Source organism: Carassius carassius, chromosome 38 (assembly GCF_963082965.1).
Source record: "Carassius carassius chromosome 38, fCarCar2.1, whole genome shotgun sequence".
Taxonomy (NCBI): Eukaryota; Metazoa; Chordata; class Actinopteri; order Cypriniformes; family Cyprinidae; genus Carassius; species Carassius carassius.
In genome coordinates, this window is record NC_081792.1 from 2,638,017 (window position 1) to 2,657,952 (window position 19,936).

General features: G+C 41.4%; 1 non-coding gene across 1 annotated transcript; it reads left to right on the forward strand.

Annotated features, from left to right (window-relative positions):
• The first annotated feature begins 6,239 nt into the window (after window positions 1-6,239).
• On the forward strand, window positions 6,240-6,311 carry trnae-cuc (transfer RNA glutamic acid (anticodon CUC)). The gene has a single exon. It is a non-coding gene; the product is annotated as a tRNA-Glu (tRNA).
• Window positions 6,312-19,936: the final 13,625 nt, after the last annotated feature.

A 19,936-nucleotide genomic window follows, 5' to 3' on the forward strand; every position in this document is an offset into this window, starting at 1 on the left:
AGCTCTTTTGGCTTCCAATTGTGGACTGCGAATTCTAGCTCTGCTAACAGCTGCGAGAAAGCCAGCTCCAAACCAAAAAAAATGGTGAGCACTTGAAAAAATGACCTCCTTCGAGCCGGAGTCAAACCAGCAACCTAAGGAATGCCAACACTCCAACCTACAGTCCTCCGCTTTACCAGCTGAGCTATCAAAGGGGCAAAGTGTGAGACAGAACCTTGACATATCACGGTCTTGTAGCTCTACTGCTGGCCAAAAAGTCACTTCTGGTGCAGGAAGATGTGCTGGATTTTTGAGGAGGGAATCAAAAAGGAGCATGCGTTCCCATACCGGGAGTCAAACCTGGGCCGCCTGGGTGAAAACCAGGAATCCTAAGCGCTAGACCATATGGGATTTGGAAACCTTAAACTGGCCATTGGCTTCTGGCGCACTTTCCATACATGTGGTCAGTGTGGGTGCAGGATCTTGTAGTGGCCTGTTGCTTTAGGTCTGCGACTGTAACAATGTGATAATAATTTGGCAAAACAAGAATTATCCAAAAGGACGGTTTTCTGAATTATATAGTGTTGTATGCATTCAAGGGATCTGTTTTTTTTTTACTCACCCCGGGAGTTCAGTTTATTTGGGCAGATTCCTGTGATTGCTGAATTTATACCTCGAACTGGTAATTAAGCTCTTTTCCAGGTGAAAATACTTGTGTCATCCATTTGAAAACACACACGGCAACCGTATCTAGAGGAAAAACTGCCTATTGTCACTCTGTCAAGATACAAAAATGACATTGTGAGGGTAACAATGAAAGTGAGACCAATTTTTAATCGGCAAAGTTGCTGATTATTCGCTCCTTCAGTTTAACTCAGTTTACAACTTATTCTAAACGTCCATGTGGCAATTAGTGATAAGGCTTCAAAATGGCAAGCCCATGACATCAAAACCACATGGCATTATACCCTTCAAAGTAATGAAGCAGTTACAGAGTAGCGATGAAATTGTTCATTCGAAAATCAACTGGCTGCCAGCCTGCAGTTTATTTCCCCTATAATCGCCGAGCTTGTCGGAGTGCTTGTGAGACGAATGGCAATACCGAAGCATGTCCGTGTCTTCCCTAGACATCGAAAAGGGTGTGCAGAATATGTCTTTTTTGGAAAAAAAGAAGAATGCCTGAAGATTTGCCTTTTCTTCTGGATTTTGGAGAAGAGAAAAAAAACACAACAACAAAATAAGCCAGAGAAAAACAAGTACAGAGCGAGCCAGCCAGGAGTCGAACCTAGAATCTTCTGATCCGTAGTCAGACGCGTTATCCATTGCGCCAAGGCCGGCGCCCATTAGTCGAGGTAAAGATCCTAAAAGACGAATAGGGACGTGAGTTCGCGGCCCACTCCGAACAGTGATGGAATTCCTGGAATGTGTCCGCTTCGACGCTGCTGATGCACGCGTACGTAATCATCATTCTCCCCCGTAATTAAATCGAACGTAAATTCGCCCCCCCCCCACTTTAATTTGGGAACTGTCCAAAGTAAACACTCTCACGTTGTGTATGTTTCATTCATACCGGACGCCGGAGGGCGCTCTCTCGCACAAAGTCCAAAACAGACTCGTAAAAGTACCAGCTCGTGACCACTATGTGACGCACGCTACAGGAAATACCTTATATGGACAAAAGCATCAAGCTGTCACTGGATAAAAAAAAGTCGAAATGATTTGACAGACAAAACGTGAATATTCATTGCAACAAATACATGATTTGTGTTTTTGTGCATTTTCACAACAAAATACATGAATAACGCAGCGCTAACTAACTCATTTTTTACAGTATAATATATTATTTTTTACAGTATAACATTATATTATTATATTTTCTGACTTATTCTGAAAGTCCCTGTTTTTGTGTGTGTGTGTGTTTTATTGTTATGTAATACTGGAATACTTAAAAAAATTGCAACTTCAAATACAGTGAGAAATAGGCACAAAAACATTACTAGTGCAAAGATTAAGATTAACAACCCTTTTAATTTGCAAATATCAATAAAAAAATTATAACAGCAGTGCAAATATATATGCATTTACAAATATTGTGAGAATACAAAAAGGCACAATAACAATAGTGTGAGGGCAAATATTAACAATCCTTTTAATCTCCATATATATTTTAAAGCCAATAAAACATTTAGAACAGTAGTGCAATTTTGACACATCAATTAAAAATAATAAACAGTAAACCAAAAATGTTTACCACAGTAGTAAAATGTTTACATATCAGTGTAAAAAATATAATAAATATCAAACCAAAACAAACACAATAACAATAGTGTGAGGGCAAATATTAACAACCCTTTTAATCTCCATATACATTTTAAAGCCAATAAAACATTTAGAACAGTAGTGCAATTTTGACACATCAATTAAAAATAATAAACAGTAAACCAAAAATGTTTACCACAGTAGTAAACTTTTTACATATCAGTGTAAAAATATAATAAATATCAAACCAAAACAAACATTTGCAGTGCAATTTTGACATCAGACTAAGAAAATAATAAATAGTAAACCAAGACAAACATTTACCACAGTAGTGCAATTTTGACATGTTAGCCAAAAAAAGTAAATCAAAACAAAAATGGACCACAGTAGTGCAATTATGACATATTCGCCCCTAAAAAAATAGTAAATCAAATATACCAAAACCAAAATAATGATAATAATAAAAACATAAACATACCATATATATATATAATGGTATCAAATATTTTTCCAACAGAGGCATGCAGCAGAGGAAACACACAGTAATTACACATTTTAGAGAAAGCTGTCATTGTTGGAGACTATTAAATTGCACTATAAAGCAAACATTAAGTTACCAAATAAAAATATCACGTGCTGAAATAGCAGTTTTAAGAAGCTGTAGGGTTGCCATTTCCCTTTTTTCTTCATCTATAACCTCGTTCCTGCAGCACAGCCCTCCATTCACCATATGATTGAGTCTCAGAATCTTTGCAGAACCAGTTGCCAAAGTACTGAAGATGTGATGGTGGCTTTCTCTCTTTGTTACACTTTCTGGAAAGAATTATGTCTGTCTTCTTCACATATTTTCTTGTGACAGTTCCAGTGCGCTCCCTCTCCAGTTTTCTCTTTCTGTATTGCTGAGTGGAGTAAGGAACATCTTGACCGGATGTCTGTGTCTGAGCTGATGGTTGCAAAGCTGAAGGTAATGGGAGGTTGAAGAACATCACCTGTGAGGTACCTGTAGAGGATGGCGCTTAAGTGCCTTTCACTGTAGGAAGCTGCACAGATGGTAAAATGAAAGGGAGAGAGATGAGTAGTGCTGATGCAATGACAGGAAGGCCTTGATGTGATATTGGAGCCTGGGAGATGGCCTGGGGTTGCGACCTCCCCTTAAGTTTTGCCTTCCCAGCAGTGTTTGGTGGCAGGATAAAAAGGTGAGCCTCAGCCAAATTGCCTGGATACAGAGTTGGTCCTTTCTGCATAGCTGCAGGAAGTGTCTCGGGTCCTGCCATGGGTGCGTTTGGGGCTTGGATACCCTGCTTCAAAATCTCCTGTTCCTGTGACTTGCCACACCTGCTGAACCTGGGAAACATAAAACAACAGATATTAATAAACATTTAAGCAATACAAAAGATCAACTACTATTTGTCATGACTATGACGCAGCAGCATGACACAGCTCAGATCACACAGCAGTCGTCTAATGTATTACTGCTTTTGTGAAATGGCTACTTTATTGAGATTAACATTGTATTATGAATTATTGATTCTTGCAGTCTGCTGAAGACAGCTGATCCATGTCATAAATCTTATCTTTCATAATGAAGAAGAAAACAGAAGTTGAACTCTTGTTGATTTGTTTCTAGACCTGCAAAGCAGCCATGGTTACATAAAGGCTGATGATACAAAAAAATTTGAGAAGTGTTTCTTGGGTACGTTCCCCACTGAGAATGGGTAACAAATTTCAATCTGGATACTTCAGATCAATCTTGCGCTCTGTGTCTTATCTGGTTGCCTGTTGATGGCAATATTAACCAAAGTTGCCCAGCAGCATTGATCAAAAAAAGTTGCCGTGTAACATCAGCCCTTAGCTGCTTTAAGTTTAGGCTTAGCGGTGACAATGCTTATTTACTCACCATTGTGTGACTGTTGCAGCGTTCACTTCTGGGAGCTGGATGGTGGTCTCACACATCACCTTAGCATTGGTGAGGATGCACTCTTGGATGTACTTGTGAGCACATGCTACCACAGTGAAGCGGGACACCCTCACTCCGTCACAGCGCACCACGTTTGGGTAGAGAGCACAGAGCCTTGTGAAAATGGCCTCCACCACTCGGTTGAAGTCAGGCCACTGTGCAGGACTATGAGCCCCAACGAAACACCTGCAAATTACAACAGGATACATATTATTAATGTAAGATTGTTTTCATTGTGTGATCTTATTTTTATTTTCCCTTTCTTAGTCTGTTTTGCTTTGTGTTGTCTAAATGTTCATTTATAATATCTGCCCATAGTTATGTTTTTTTTCTTTTTTTTTTTTTTTTTTAGATTGATGTTAAAATGTCATATCAATAAATCAGGTCTCTACTGGATTACTGTGTTGTGGAATTATTACAGGGTGTTGTTAGTCAGCCTGTCAGATTTTATTCACAATAATGACTGCATATTATCCCGCTTATTACATGGCTACTTACTAAAGTACAGTAAAAGACAAATTATTTGACACAACATATTGATACAAAATGATTTTACCGATTTAAGAAATGATTGCTTTGTTTCTGCTAAATTAATTATTCCAATGTAACATACTTAGCAACCTAATATATATTCAGAATTAAACGTAAATCACAACTAATAATTTATGTTTAGTTGTGAAATGAAAAGAAAATGAAAAGAAAGATAATTTAAATGAAATAATTAAAAATAATTAAAAATGAAAAAAATAATTAAAAATGAAATATAATTTAGGAACTTTTGATAGCATCAGTGAATACAAATATTCACATGATTCATAGATAAAGAAATCAATAAATTGTTGTTATTAGTTAAATGTGTCATAATGTATCCATTCCTTAATAACATATTATATTAACTAACAGTGTAAAATTATATCATTAATGAATCATTAGATAATAATTTGTAAAAATATCATTATGTTATTACTTTAACTTTACTTGTTGTGGTACATGACTAATTTAAAAAAAAAACATAACCACAATAACATATTAACAATTGGTTAATAGCTCTTTACCTCAACATGTAAAGTCATAAATTGATTCCTTTGAAAATCATTAGCTAATGATTAGTTAAAGCTGACAACTGGAAGTTGAAGTAAATAGCTTTGGCCACTGTAGTAATTAAAATATACATTTACGTCATTAGTTAATCTAATGTTATTAAGGAACTAATAGATTAAAGTAAATTTAACTAATAAAATTGTATTTATTAATTTATCTATGAAACATATAGAATGTTTATTAGTTGCTGATGTAGTAATCATTAATTAATGGTTTAAGTTAGTGCTTTATTCGTTTACATTAACTCATGATTATCTGTGCATTCGTTAAGTATAAATTAATGGATATTTGTGCAACAGTATTGTAAGTGTTACTTTTTTATTGATAAAAGATTCACTTACATTGCAAATGTTGGTTAGAAATTAATCGATGACCGTTATCTTCTTCTTCAGCCGTGATCCGCAAGTCTCCGGGGGTTCTTGACGTTATCAATTGTTGTTGATAACTTGTTACTATGAAGAATCACGGTTGAGGAACGAGCGCTGATTGGTCAATTTCTTGTTGTTACTGGACGGAATCACGGTTGCGATACGAGCGCTGATTGGCTAATTCGCGGTTACGATACGAGCGCTGATTGGCCAATTTGCGGTTGCGATACGAGCGCTTATTGGCTAAAACATAAATTTCATGGTTGCAGCCAGGAACGTGATTGGCTGTCATAACAAAGAATAACCACGACCTACGGGTGACATGGAGCGCCACTGGCCCACCAATAGTAAAGACCCCTGATTGCTACAGAGTTGTTGGTTTTAGATGTGAAAGTGGCAAGCATTGCTGTCTGCTTATTCTCATCTTGTTTTCAGGAGGTAAGCCCTCCAGCCCACCAGGCCACCAGCCCACCAGGCCACCAGCCCACCAGGCCACCAGCCCACCAGGCCACCAGGCCATCAGCCCACCAGCCCACCAGGCCACCAGGCCACCAGGCCATCAGCCCACCAGCCCCTCCCTGGTGGTCTAGTGGTTAGGATTTGGCGCTCTCACCGCCGCGGCCCGGGTTCAATTCCCGGTCAGGGAAAGCTCTTTTGGCTTCCAATTGTGGACTGCGAATTCAAGCTCTGCTAACAGCTGCGAGAAAGCCAGCTCCAAACCAAAAAAATGGTGAGCACTTGAAAAAAAGACCTCCTTCAAGCCCGCAACCTAAGGATTGCCAACACTCCAACCTACAGTCCTCCACTCTACCAGCTGAGCTATCGAAGGGGCAAAGTGTTAGACAGAACCTCGACATCTGGTGCAGGAAGATGTGCTGGATTTTTGAGGAGGGAAGCAAAAAGGAGCATGCATTCCCATACCGAGAGTCGAACCCGGGCTGCCTGGGTGAAAAACAGGAATCCTAACCGCTAGACCATATGGGATTTGGACACCTTAAACTGGCCATTGGCGCACTTTCCATACATGTGGTCAGTGTGGGCGCAGGATCTTGTAGTGGCCTGTTGCTTTAGGTCTGCGACTGTAACAATGTGATAATAATTTGGCAAAACAAGAATTATCCAAAAGGACGTTTTTCTGAATTATATAGTGTTGTATGCATTCAAGGGATCTGTTTTTTTTACTCACCCCGGGGGTTCAGTTTTGTTGGGCAGATTCCTGTGATTGCTGAATTGATACCTTGAACTGGTAATTAAGCTCTTGTCCAAGTGAAAATACTTGTGTCATGCATCTGAAAACACACATTGCAACCGTTATCTAGATGAAAATCTGCCTATCATCGGTCTTTCAAGGTACAAAATTGACATATTGTGAGGTTAATAATGAAAGTGAGACCAATTTTTTATCCGCAAAGTTGCTGATTATTCGCTCGTTCAGTTTAATGCAGATTACAATTTATTCTCAATGTCCAGGTGGCAATTAGTGATAAGGCTTCAAAATGGCAAGCCTGTGACATCAAAACAACATGGCATTACACCCTTCAAAGTAATGAAGCAGTTACAGAGTAGCGATGAAATTGTTCATTCGAAAATCAACTGGCTGCCTGCCTGCAGTTTATTTCCCCTTTAATCGCCGAGCTTGTCGGAGTGCTTGTGAGACGAATGACAATACCGAAGCATGTCCGTGTCTTCCCTAGATATCGGAAAGGGTGTGCAGAATGTCTTTTTTGGAAAAAAAAGAAGAATGCCTGAAGATTTGCCTTTTCTTCTGGATTTTGGAGAAGAGAAAAAAAAACACAGCAACAAAATAAGCCGGAGAAAAACAAGCACAGAGCGAGCCAGCCAGGAGTCGAACCTAGAATCTTCTGATCCGTAGTCAGACTCGTTATCCATTGAGCCACTGGCCCACCAATAGTAAAGACCCCTGATTGCTACAGAGTTGTTGGTTTTAGATGTGACAGTGGCAAGCTAAGGATTGCCAACACTCCAACCTACAGTCCCTAGTGGCCTGTTGCTTTAGGTCTGCGACTGTAACAATGTGATAATAATTTGGCAAAACAAGAATTATCCAAAAGGACGGTTTTCTGAATTATATAGTGTTGTATGCATTCAAGGGATCTGTTTTTTTTTACTCACCCCGGGAGTTCAGTTTATTTGGGCAGATTCCTGTGATTGCTGAATTGATACCTCGAACTGGTAATTATGCTCTTTTCCAGGTGAAAATTCTTGTGTCATCCATTTGAAAACACACACGGCAACCGTTATCTAGAGGAAAAACTGCCTATTGTCACTCTGTCAAGATACAAAAATGACATTGTGAGGGTAACAATGAAAGTGAGACCAATTTTTAATCTGCAAAGTTGCTGATTATTCGCTCCTTCATTTTAACTCAGTTTACAACTTATTCTAAATGTCCAGGTGGCAATTAGTGATAAGGCTTCAAAATGGCAAGCCCGTGACATCAAAACCACATGGCATTACACCCTTCAAAGTAATGAAGCAGTTACAGAGTAGCGATGAAATTGTTCATTCGAAAATCAACTGGCTGCCAGCCTGCAGTTTATTTCCCCTTTAATCGCCGAGCTTGTCGAAAAAAAGAAGAATGCCTGAAGATTTGCCTATTCTTCTGGATTTTGGAGAAGAAAAAAAAAACACAACAACAAAATAAGCCGGAGAAAAACAAGCACAGAGCGAGCCAGCCAGGAGTCTGACCTAGAATCTTCTGATCCATAGTCAGACGCTTTATCCATTGCGCCACTGGCCCACCGATAGTAAAGACCCCTGATTGCTACAGAGTTGTTGGTTTTACATGTGACAGTGGCAAGCATTGCTGTCTGCTTATTCTCACCTTGTTATCAGGAGGTAAGCCCTGATAATTGCCGAGCTTATCCGAGAGCTTGTGTGATGAATGGCAATACCGAAGCATGTTACATGACTCCCCATAGACATCGGAACCTCAACCTATCAGGGTTCTGTAGCTCTACTGCCGTCTAAAAAGTCACTTCTGGCCACATGGGAGAAAACCAGGAATCCTAACTGCTAGACCATATGGGAACTGGCCAGCTTTAACTGGGCACAAGCTTGTGGGCCACTTTCCATAATCTGGCCAGTGTGGTTTACAGAAATAAATAGTGTTGCATGCATTCAAGGGACATGAAAAACTGCCTATCGTCGGTCTGTCAAGGTACAATATTGACATATTGTGAGGTTATTAATGAAAGTGAGACCAATTTTTAATCCGCAAAGTTGCTGATGTAGTTTCGTCTACCGGTTCTCAGAAGAATCACACTCAGTCAGTGGTTTTCTCTCAGAAGAAAAGACTTTATTTTATGGAAAACAACGCCGAGAGTCCTTGCAAGGAAATCTCTCGAATGTTTTTTGGTATCTCCTTATATACACTATATGGGGCGGTTCCACAATAGTCAAACTTTTCCTTATGATTACAATTTTAATACCTCCTTAGAGAGGAGAGGCCCCCTGCTTGATTTATTCTAAAGAAAGGCCCTGTATGTATGTCTGACCATATGTTTGTCATCAGTTTTGTACATTCCAGCACATAGGCAACTTTCTATTTTCTATTTTGTGACATTTTGGTGGGTGTAATCAGGGAGGGTTATATATAAATATAAAACAGTTTGATGCAAAGTTTTCACGTATAATGTCCGATTTATAATAGCCATATAGGTTATTAGTGAAAGTAAGTCAACATAACCATATTTTGTTAAGATTAGTCCTTCTAAAGGTTTTACTATGCATCTTCTACAAAGAGCTTGTATAAGTGCGTTTCCCCTTTAAGAGAATGAGTGAAACTTTAAGGGTTGGTTGATATGTACTTGAACAAAAACGTGGATTTTGCTATCAGGTTAGATCGATTCCTGTTTGATTGGACATTTAGTAGTTAATGCCCACCTCCAATATACGTGATACGTGAGTCTGATGTGATTGCTTTATCCGGAGATTGGAGGGAAAAAAAGACGAGAGGAGAGGCGTTATTAGAATAGGTGTGCAAAAAGGTTGGTTCTAATCGAAATCTACCGTTTTAATAACACAAAAAGAAACTTGAGTTAAGCCTTCATATTTTTCCAGATACGTTTTTTGTTTAGTTAAGTGTCTGATTGAACACAGGAAATGTGTTTGCCTGTTTTATTTTGATTCGTTTTCGAGTGAAAGACGTTGAGGCCTGTGTGAATATACAGCGATTTCAGTTAGAAAGATTGTCATGTTAGTCTTATTTTATACTATTCATCGTGCTGTTACAAGTAAAACAGTCGATGTGGGAAGAGTAAGAGGAGATCAGATAGCCCTGTTGAGCCACCGGAAGCGCTCACAGGTCCTCTGATAACGAGGGACTGTACAGCTGCAACCGGATAGCACGCCCAGCCACCGGGAGTGTTGGGTGTTCCTCCGGCATCGAGGGAGCGACGGCTGTTAGGGGAGTTGGTGCGAGCCGAGTTTGACGAAAATCGGGACCGCGTATGGACTTACAGGTACTGCTTATTGGTCTTATTTTAGCTCATTGAAGAGAGAAGAGGCCAGTTTGCATTTTAAAGGCCACTACGCACCCAAGCAACGAATCAGGCCTGCATCGAGGTTGGGTTTGAGTGTGTTTATGGTGTGAGTGGGCCCACTTTTTAACTATTGTTTTTTTTTCTGTATATTAAGTTTACGGTTACAGTTCGTAAAACGCTGAAACGTGTTACTGGGATTACTAGTGTTATATCAGTGCTCTAAGTAGTAAGCGAATTAAGTGGATTTATTATTCACTGATAATTCTCAGTTTGTGTTGCAAAGAGTGTACATATAGTGTCAAATAAGAGAAACGAAAAAGTGTTGAGACTTGTAAACTTGGGTATATTTCCCTAAGGGATTTTCTAAGTATTCTAATCCATGTATTACTGGTTTATCAGTATTGAATATTAATACCTGTACTTATTCAAATTGAAATTACCTATTGGTTATTGCTAATATATATCATCTGAATATTTATATCTGATATTTATACCATCCTATTAATATATAAATATAATTATATATTGTATTTTCCTTATTATTATTATTATTATTAATATATATATTTTTTTTTGTTTGTTAAATAAATTGTTTCTTTTGGATACGTGTTTCAGATTAGTTATTTAGGAAACCAATAACTCTCTTCAAAACTTGGTATCAGAGATGGGGGCTTAAATTATAGTCGAGAGACACTAATAAAAGGAACCCGGTGCTCCACCCATTAGAACTTAGGTCAGGACACACCTAGGAGGGCAGGGGGCGCTACATAAAGTGGGGCCTCGTCCGGGATTTTTCTTTCCCTCCCTGGTACCTTTCAGAAGAGAGAAGTAAACACGGGTCAATACTCCTTGATCCCTGAGAAGAAAACAGACATTTGGTGCATTTAACTTCTTGTTGAAAATGTCTCGCAGAAGTAACCCTCCTCCTCAAAGTGAACTTGTTGACTGGTGCAGAGAGGCCGGGATTGACCTTGCTCACTCCTTGATGCTAACAAGTGTACCCAGATCAACTGAGATTGCACGCATTGAAGAAGTAGCGGAGAGCGTGAAAGCTTTTGGAAGAGTGCGCGTTCGAGACACAAGATGTGGAGTCTCTCCAGATACCCTACTTGTGCTGTGTGAATGCAGAGAGTCTGTAGACCCCACACGCTGCCCTATAGAACTAAAGCCGTCCGATGATGAGACCTGGAGGATAATTACGGGCGTAGAAAAAACCCCAACAGGCACTGTTCCCTCAGGATTTGCTGACAAGCTCTCCCAGTTTCTTCAGGATGAAGGGAAGTCCATGACAGATCTACAAGCACTATTTCCTCCCCTAAGTGCAAGTCCCAGTTCCCCTGACTCAATTATTCGTGCAGTGGGTGAGATCCTAGAGAAAACCATAAGACCACCAAGTGATAGCAATGCTTACCGTCGTTTACGTACCTTCTCTGGTATTGTTCCGACCCCCACGGGAGAAGAAACCATGGAACACTGGATGGAGCAAGCTAAGATGATGATAACTGAATGTGAATGCTCAGAGAAAGAGAAACGGAGACGAATTGTGGAAAGCTTAAAAGGACCAGCCCTAGAAATCATTAAAGCTGTCCGTATGTCCAGTCCTGATGCCAGCTCGCAGCAGTACCTTGAAGCTCTGGAAAGTACTTTTGGCTCCTCGGAGTCCGGAGAGTATTTGTATTTCGCTTTTCGGCTTCTTCGACAGCGTCCAGGTGAGACACTTTCTGATTTCCTGAGAAGGGTTGAAAAATCACTGACAAAAGTTGTGCAAAGAGGTGGACTGTCTCCCGCCAATGTTGACAAGGCAAGAGTGGAACAACTGATTCGTGGAGCCGTCGAATCTGATATGATGCTTTTGCAATTGAGGTTAAGGGAGAGAAAAGAAAACCCACCAACTTTTCTGAGCCTGTTGAATGAGATTAGGGAGGCTGAAGAAATTGAAGTCACTAGACGCAAGTTTACTGCTACTGCAAAGTCCATACACTTGCAGGACGAGGGGAATAACTGTCCAGCTTTTGTGCGAGAACTTAAAGCAGAAATTCAAGAACTGAGGGCTCAGCTCGAAAGTGACCGCTTGAATAGCCTACCAGCATCCTCCATGATGTTAGAATCCAGAACCAAGCTATGTAAAACAAGCCCCTCCGATCACAAAGGAGTAACAAAGGATTCTGAAGTTCAGTCTTTGAGAAAGCAAGTACTTCAGCTGCAACAACAGCTAGCAGTAATGAGTGTCAGTTCAAGTAGTTCAGCTAGTCATGCCCAGTTAACCCAACCACATGCTTCAGTCCAGCAGCGATCCAAGCCCTCAAGGAACATGGAAGATTACTTTTGCTACCGGTGTGGAGAAGACGGACACATCTCTACAAAGTGTCAAGCACCCGAAAATGCCACACAGGTGATCACTAAATTAATCCATTCATCACGGAAAGCAAAAGGAATGAGGAGTGATCCAAACAACAGCAGCCCATCTGGAGAGCAAGCCTGTTTTTCTAAAAACAGTCATGTGCACAGCAGTGAGCCAAATGGTCTGACCAAGGGACTAGTTGGGCCCGCCTCGACCGTGGAGGTAAAGATTGGTGGCCATCCGTGCCAGGCTTTGTGGGACAGTGGGTCTCAAGTTACCATTGTCTTTGACTCCTGGTATTCCCGAAACCTACCTGATGTACCCATCCATCCCCTTGCTGGATTATCCATTTGGGGTCTCAGCTCATGCAGTTATCCCTACAAAGGATACATTGTCATAGATGTTACCTTCCCTGTAACTCTCACTGGTGCTGAAGAGACCATATCCATCCTGGCCTTGGTCTGCCCAGACCCCCAAGGACCGACACAATTCCCATTAATCATTGGAACCAATGCCAGCTTCTTTCAACGACTGACAGCATATAATGGGACTACTAGTGGAAAAAACAGTGCCCATTCGCTGAGAATTCAGACACCCCCAGTCCGTATTTTACCTCAAAGTGGACAAAATTCTGCAGCAGATCGACCCGAAGGCAAAGTGATATGGGAGGGCCCTGGAATTTTCAAAGTCCCATCACGAGGGGAGCGGTATGCCTTATGCAAAGTTGAGTCTGACAAACCCTTGAGGAAAGATATCTTCCTCATTGAAGCCTCCACTGTAGATCCACTTCCTGCAGAGCTGTTTGTTTCCCCTGTAGTAATGCCTTCATCAGCTGTGGATGTGAATGACTTCAGAGTCCTGATTCACAATGAGACGAGCAAAGATCTCTCAATTCCAGTTGGTACTGTAGTTGCCCATGTATTCCCTACAGACACAGTTACAGTGGCTCATGACATTCCAGAATCCAAAGGACCCCTTAATCCGGAGTTATTCAACTTTGGGGAGGCCCCTATACCTGCTGGCTGGGAGAAGAGATTACGTTTGAAGTTAGCGGAGCGGAGTAATGTGTTCCCCACCGAGGAATGGGACGTAGGCTTAGCCAAAGATGTCACTCACCAGATCAGACTGAGTCATCCTCGCCCCTTCCGAGAACGTTCACGGCGCATTGCCCCAGCCGACATTGATGACGTAAGACGCCACCTTAAAGATCTTCTAGCGGCAGGCATCATCCAAGAGTCCCGAAGTCCGTATGCATCACCGATCGTGATAGCTCGGAAAAAAATGGTGCCGTACGGATGTGCATCGATTATCGGACCTTAAACAGCCGCACTATACCAGATCAATACGTCACTCCCAGGATTGATGATGCCCTAGACTGTTTGACTGGTAGCCGATGGTTTTCAGTCCTAGACCTGCGAAGCGGCTATTATCAAATAGCTATGTCCGCTGAGGACCGAGAAAAGACTGCCTTTATATGTCCGCTGGGGTTCTACCAATTTCAACGAATGCCACAAGGTATCACTGGGGCCCCAGCGACATTTCAGAGGCTCATGGAGAGGGTGGTAGGTGACATGCACCTCCTACAGGTAATCGTCTACCTTGATGACCTTATAGTCTTCGGCAGAACACTTGAAGAACACGAGGAGCGACTAATGAAGGTACTGGATCGCCTGGAGGAATGGGGGTTAAAAGTCTCTATCGACAAGTGTCAGTTTTGTCAGCAACAGGTCAAATATGTGGGGCATATTGTTTCAGCTGCAGGAATAGCTCCAGATCCAGAGAAAGTGTCAGCCGTAACTCAGTGGAAAGAACCTACAGACCTGAAATCCCTACGGTCTTTCCTAGAATTTTTGCGGTTTCTATCGCCGTTTCATTAATGGGGTACTCCTCTGTAGTAAGACCTTTGACGGAGCTCACGAAAGGCTACCCACCTGTAAAAGGATCAGGAAAGAGGAATGGAAAGAACTACTACAAGGAGACTGACCCCTTTGGAGCACGATGGGACAAGTCCTGTGGAGAAGCCTTCAAAGCCATTATACATTGCCTAACCAATGCACCAGTACTGGCCTTCGCTGATAACTCCCTGCCTTATGTACTCCACGTTGATGCTAGTCTGAGTGGCCTTGGTGCTGTGTTGAACCAGGAGCATCCTGAGGGACTTCGACCCATCGCCTTTGCTAGCAGAAAGTTGAGTACTTCGGAGCAGCGTTACCACATTCACCAGTTAGAATTCCTGGCATTGAAGTGGGCTGTCGTTGATAAGTTTCACGACTACCTATATGGAGCTCAATTTGTTGTGAGAACCGATAACAATCCACTTACCTATGTACTGACTAGTGCGATGCTGAATGCAACGGGACATCGTTGGTTAGCCGCCCTAGCTGCCTACAACTTCAGCCTGCAATACAAGCCTGGAAAACATAACACTGACGCAGATGTGCTATGCCGATATCCTACCAACCCTGCTGTGTCTGCCTCTTGGACTGAAATTCCACAATCTGGGGTCAAAGCAATCTGCCAGTTGGCCAGTTATTCTGGGAATGACGAATCCGTCCGGATGGTGGACCATTTAGGAGTTTAACCTGATAGCATACCTTCTGCTTACTCTTGCCCGATTTCACTTGAAATGTGTCATATGGAGCAGTTGTCCCATGAAGACCTGAAGATGTCACAAGAAAAAGACCCTGTTATCGGAGTGGTGAAACATGACATTGAAGTTGGCAAAGTGCTTACCCCTCAGAAGAGCTCCGATCCAGTGCTAAATCTCCTAAAGCGTCAAGGCAGTGCTTGTATTACTGGTTTATCAGTATTGAATATTAATACCTGTACTTATTCAAATTGAAATTACCTATTGGTTGTTGCTAATATATATCATCTGAATATTTATATCTGATATTTATACCATCCTATTAATATATAAATATAATTATATATTGTATTTTCCTTATTATTATTATTATTATTATTAATATATATATATTTTTTTGTTTGTTAAATAAATTGTTTCTTTTGGATACGTGTTTCAGATTAGTTATTTAGGAAACCAATAACTCTCTTCAAAACTTGGTATCAGAGATGGGGGCTTAAATTATAGTCGAGAGACACTAATAAAAGGAACCTGGTGCTCCACCCATTAGAACTTAGGTCAGGACACACCTAGGAGGGCAGGGGGCGCTACATGAACATGCACCACTTTTGGTGAAATTAACCAAAATCCAACATTTTCTCTATGCATATTTCTACAGTATTATGGGACAAAACTTGTCTGTTCGGGCAAAATGTTCTTAAACTGTTCCAAAATAACTAAATCGCACAAATCATTAAACAAATCAATCCCTTCCGCTGTGCGCCAGCGATTAAAAAAACTACTAAGCTCTCTGGCCACATCAGCGTGAGTTTGTTATTTCGACTTTCTCCAATTGCGAAAACGTTGTCTATAAGCCTCAGGAATCAATTCATAACTTTTTAACACAGCCTCTTTTACTGATTGGTAACTCTTTCTTTCGACAAAAGACAGTGCCACAAATGCCTCTTGTGCACGCCCAACTAATACCGTTTGTAAAAGCAACGTCTTATCTTCGTCACTCCAATTCTGGTCGGCAGCAACATTTTCAAACAAAGAGAAAAATATGTCCGGATCTCGTTCATTGAATTTTGGAAGAAACTTTATCATATTTGCTACACCCGATTTCTGAGTGGAATTTCCACCGGCTCTACCTTCAGCCACCAGCTTAAGCCTGGTGCGTTCAAGTTCACGTGCCCGCTCCTGTTCATACTCCAAATGCTTCAGTTTTTCCCTTTCAAACAAACGATCTTTTTCTCTTTCAATAGATTCCATTCTCTTGCGTTCTAAATCTTGTTCTATTTCCAATTTCTTTTGCTCAAATTCCCATCTCTTTTGATCCAATTGCATCTGCAATAATATTTTTTGTTGCTCATAGGTTAATTCGTTACTTTTAGCCGAGGGACTTGAAACAGGCGGGTTGTCAGGAAACACTTGATTTTCTTTCAAACGATCACGAATAAAATCTATCAATTTATCTTTCTTTGCTGTTTTTGGCAGTGTCAGTTCAATCCCATAAAAATCTGCAACATTCACCAACTGCTCTTTTGTTAGCTCCACCAACAAACTCTCCGAAGGAGCAGCAAAAAAATCCTCCAACACACTCATTGTACAGACTATTTTCAATACACTATTAACCAAACTAATTAAATATACCTGTACGTTTTCCAATTCCTCTTAAACAACCACAAACAAACAATTTTGCAAAGTGAAAAAGCAGGTCCAGCAGCAGAGCAACTCACGGAGCTCTCCCCCTAAACATTTACCCCCCACTATACAACCCTATCTTCACACTGAGTCCAAGAATCAGGATAATTTCCTCACCAATACCGACAGAGACGTACTGCCCCGACCGAAGCCAATTCAGCCGGTTCTCTACGGCGGTGCCCTGGTCCAGACTCCAGTGACAACAACCTAAATCCCATAGCTCCAAAATTTTAGTCGCCCCACTACGTAAACAGCAATCACACATTACAAACAAAGTGGCTGCACTAAATACTCTAATCTACTAAATAATGCTACCCAATTTACCTCAAATCCAAATTCAAAACCAACAAGATCAGCGCAGATCTCCCCGAAACAAAACATCCGGCGAAAAAAACGGCATGTCTAAAACTACGCCCACTGATTTCATTCACAAAATCACACCGACGTTGCTACACACCGCACTACGCTACCATAGCCGACAGTGGGAATCAAAGTAGACTATACGTACCAATATTCGGGATCAAAACTTATCGGACGAGCCCCCATATGTCAAGTCCACTTGGCTCAATGTAGAGTTGACATAGGGGAGACCACACTGAACTTAGTATTTAATTATAATGCTGGTTTATTAAAGATCGATTTACAAAAGTCAGTAAATGGGAAGCCAAAAAGGAGAATGTTCAAGAAGCGCCGGCCGCAGCTAGCCTCTCATCGTCAGGCCGGAATAGCAGAAAGAGAGACTCAAATCCACTGAAAGGCAATGATTTTAAAGACACCCTCATCGATCCACCAATTAGCACGGCACGGCCCATCGCAACAGCTCCACCTAAAAGTGACACAGAATAGCAGCAATAGGCAATTCAGGCTTGATTACCCATACATGGCCAAGCCAGGGAGAGACACACCCAGCACTGCATAGCCAGGCGTGACAAGTACAGTACAGGTGTTTCATCTAGGCCTCAACCTAAGATTTTTCTTCTGACTTCCACCCCTCTCGAGCTGCCTTCTCTAGCCGGGGAGGGTGCACCCTGGCCAGCTTGGATGAGTAGGTGCGTTCACCACATTAACAAAAATCCAACATTTTTTCTATGCATATTTCTACAGTATTATGGGACTAAACTTACAAAAATGGTTTCTTCGGAGCTTGCAGAGTACAGCTGATGAGACTTCAACCACGAAATCGCTAAAATTTATCTGTCCACGGAACCATTAGGAAGGGTGTGCTGAATAAATGGCTAATGGGAGTTTTTTTTTAAAAAAATGTCCATTTACAATTTTTTCAGCGGGACCTCCTAAGTGCTCCCGTGGACATACATTTTTATGCATATTTTACATTATTATTGGATAATAATCCTCATCCTAAAATTTTTCTTCCGACTTCCACCCACCTCGAGCTGCCTTCTCTAGGCGGGGAGGGTGAACCCTGGCCAGCATGGGTGAGTAGGTTCGAACCTATCAGAAGCTCAGGGTTCTGTAGTACTACTGCTGTCCAAAAAGTCACTTCTGGTGCAGGAAGATGTGCTGGCTTTTGGAGGAGAAAAGCAAAAAACATCAAGCTTTCCCATACCAGGAGTCGAACCGAGGCTGTCTGGGTGAAAACCAGGAATCCTAACCACTAGACCATATGGGGTTTGGACACCTTAAATTGGCCATTGGCGCACTTTCCATAAATGTGGTCAGTGTGGGCGCAGGATCTTGTAGTGGCCTGTTGCTTTAGGTCTGCGATTGTAGCAATGTGATAATAATTTGGCAAAACAAGAATTATCCAAAAGGACGGTTTTCTGAATTACATCGTGTTGTATGCATTCAAGGGATCTGTTTTTTTTACTCACCCCGGGGGTTCAGTTTATTTGGGCAGATTCCTGTGATTGCTGAATTGGTACATCGAACTGGTAATTAAGCTCTTTTCCAGTTGAAAATACTTGTGTCATCCATTTGAAAAGACACACTGCAACCGTTATCTAGAGGAAAAACTGCCTATCGTCACTCTGTCAAGGTACAAAATGACATTGTGAGGTAACAATGAAAGTGAGACCAATTTTTAATCAGCAAAGTTGCTGCTTATTCGCTCCTTCAGTTTAACTCAGTTTACAACTTATTCTCAATGTCCAGGTGGCAATTAGTGATAAGGCTTCCAAATGGCAAGCCGATGACATCAAAACCACATGGCATTACACCCTTCAAAGTAGTAAAGCAGTTACAGAGTAGAGATGAAATTGTTCAATCTAGAATCAACTGGCCCACCAGCCTGCATTTTATTACCACGTTATTCGCCGAGCTTATCTGAGAGCTTGTGTGATGAATGGCAATACCGAAGCATGTTACGCGACTCCCCATAGACATCGGAACCTCAATCTATCAGGGTTCTGTACCTCTACTGCTGTCCAAAAAGTCACTTCCGGTGCAGGAAGATGTGCTGGCTTTTTGAGGAGAGAAGCAAAAAAGATCAAGCTTTCCCATCACGGGAGTCGACCCCTGGCTGAATGGGAGAAATCCAGGAATCCTAACTGCTAGACCATATGGGAACTGGCCAGCTTTAACTGGGCACAAGCTTGTGGGCCACTTTCATTAAATCTGGCCAGTGTGGTTTACAGAAATAAACAGTGTTACATGCATTCAAGGGACATGTTTGTTGACTCACCCCGGGGGTTCAGTTTTTTGGCCAGAGTCCTGTGATTGCTGAATTGATACCTTGAACTGGTAATTAAGCTCTTGTCCAGGTGAAAATACTTGTGTCATGCATCTGAAAACCACATTGCAACCGTTATCTAGATGAAAAACTGTCTATTGTCGGTCTGTCAAGGTTCAAAATTGACATACGAATTGCAATACCGAAGCATGTCCGTGTCTCCCCTAGACATCGGAATGGGTGTGCAGAATATGTCTTTTTTGGAAAAAAATTAGAATGCCTGGAGATTTGCCTTTTCTTCTAGATTTTGGAGAAGAAAAAAAAACACAACAACAAAATAAGCCGGAGAAAAACAACCACAGAGCGAGCCAGCCAAGAGTCGAACCTAGAATCTTCTGATCCGTAGTCAGACACGTTATCCATTGCGCCACTGGCCCACTGATACTGAGACTCCCGATTGCTACAGAGTTGTTGGTTTTAGATGTGACAGTGGCAAGCATTGCTGTCTGCTTATTCTCACCTTGTTA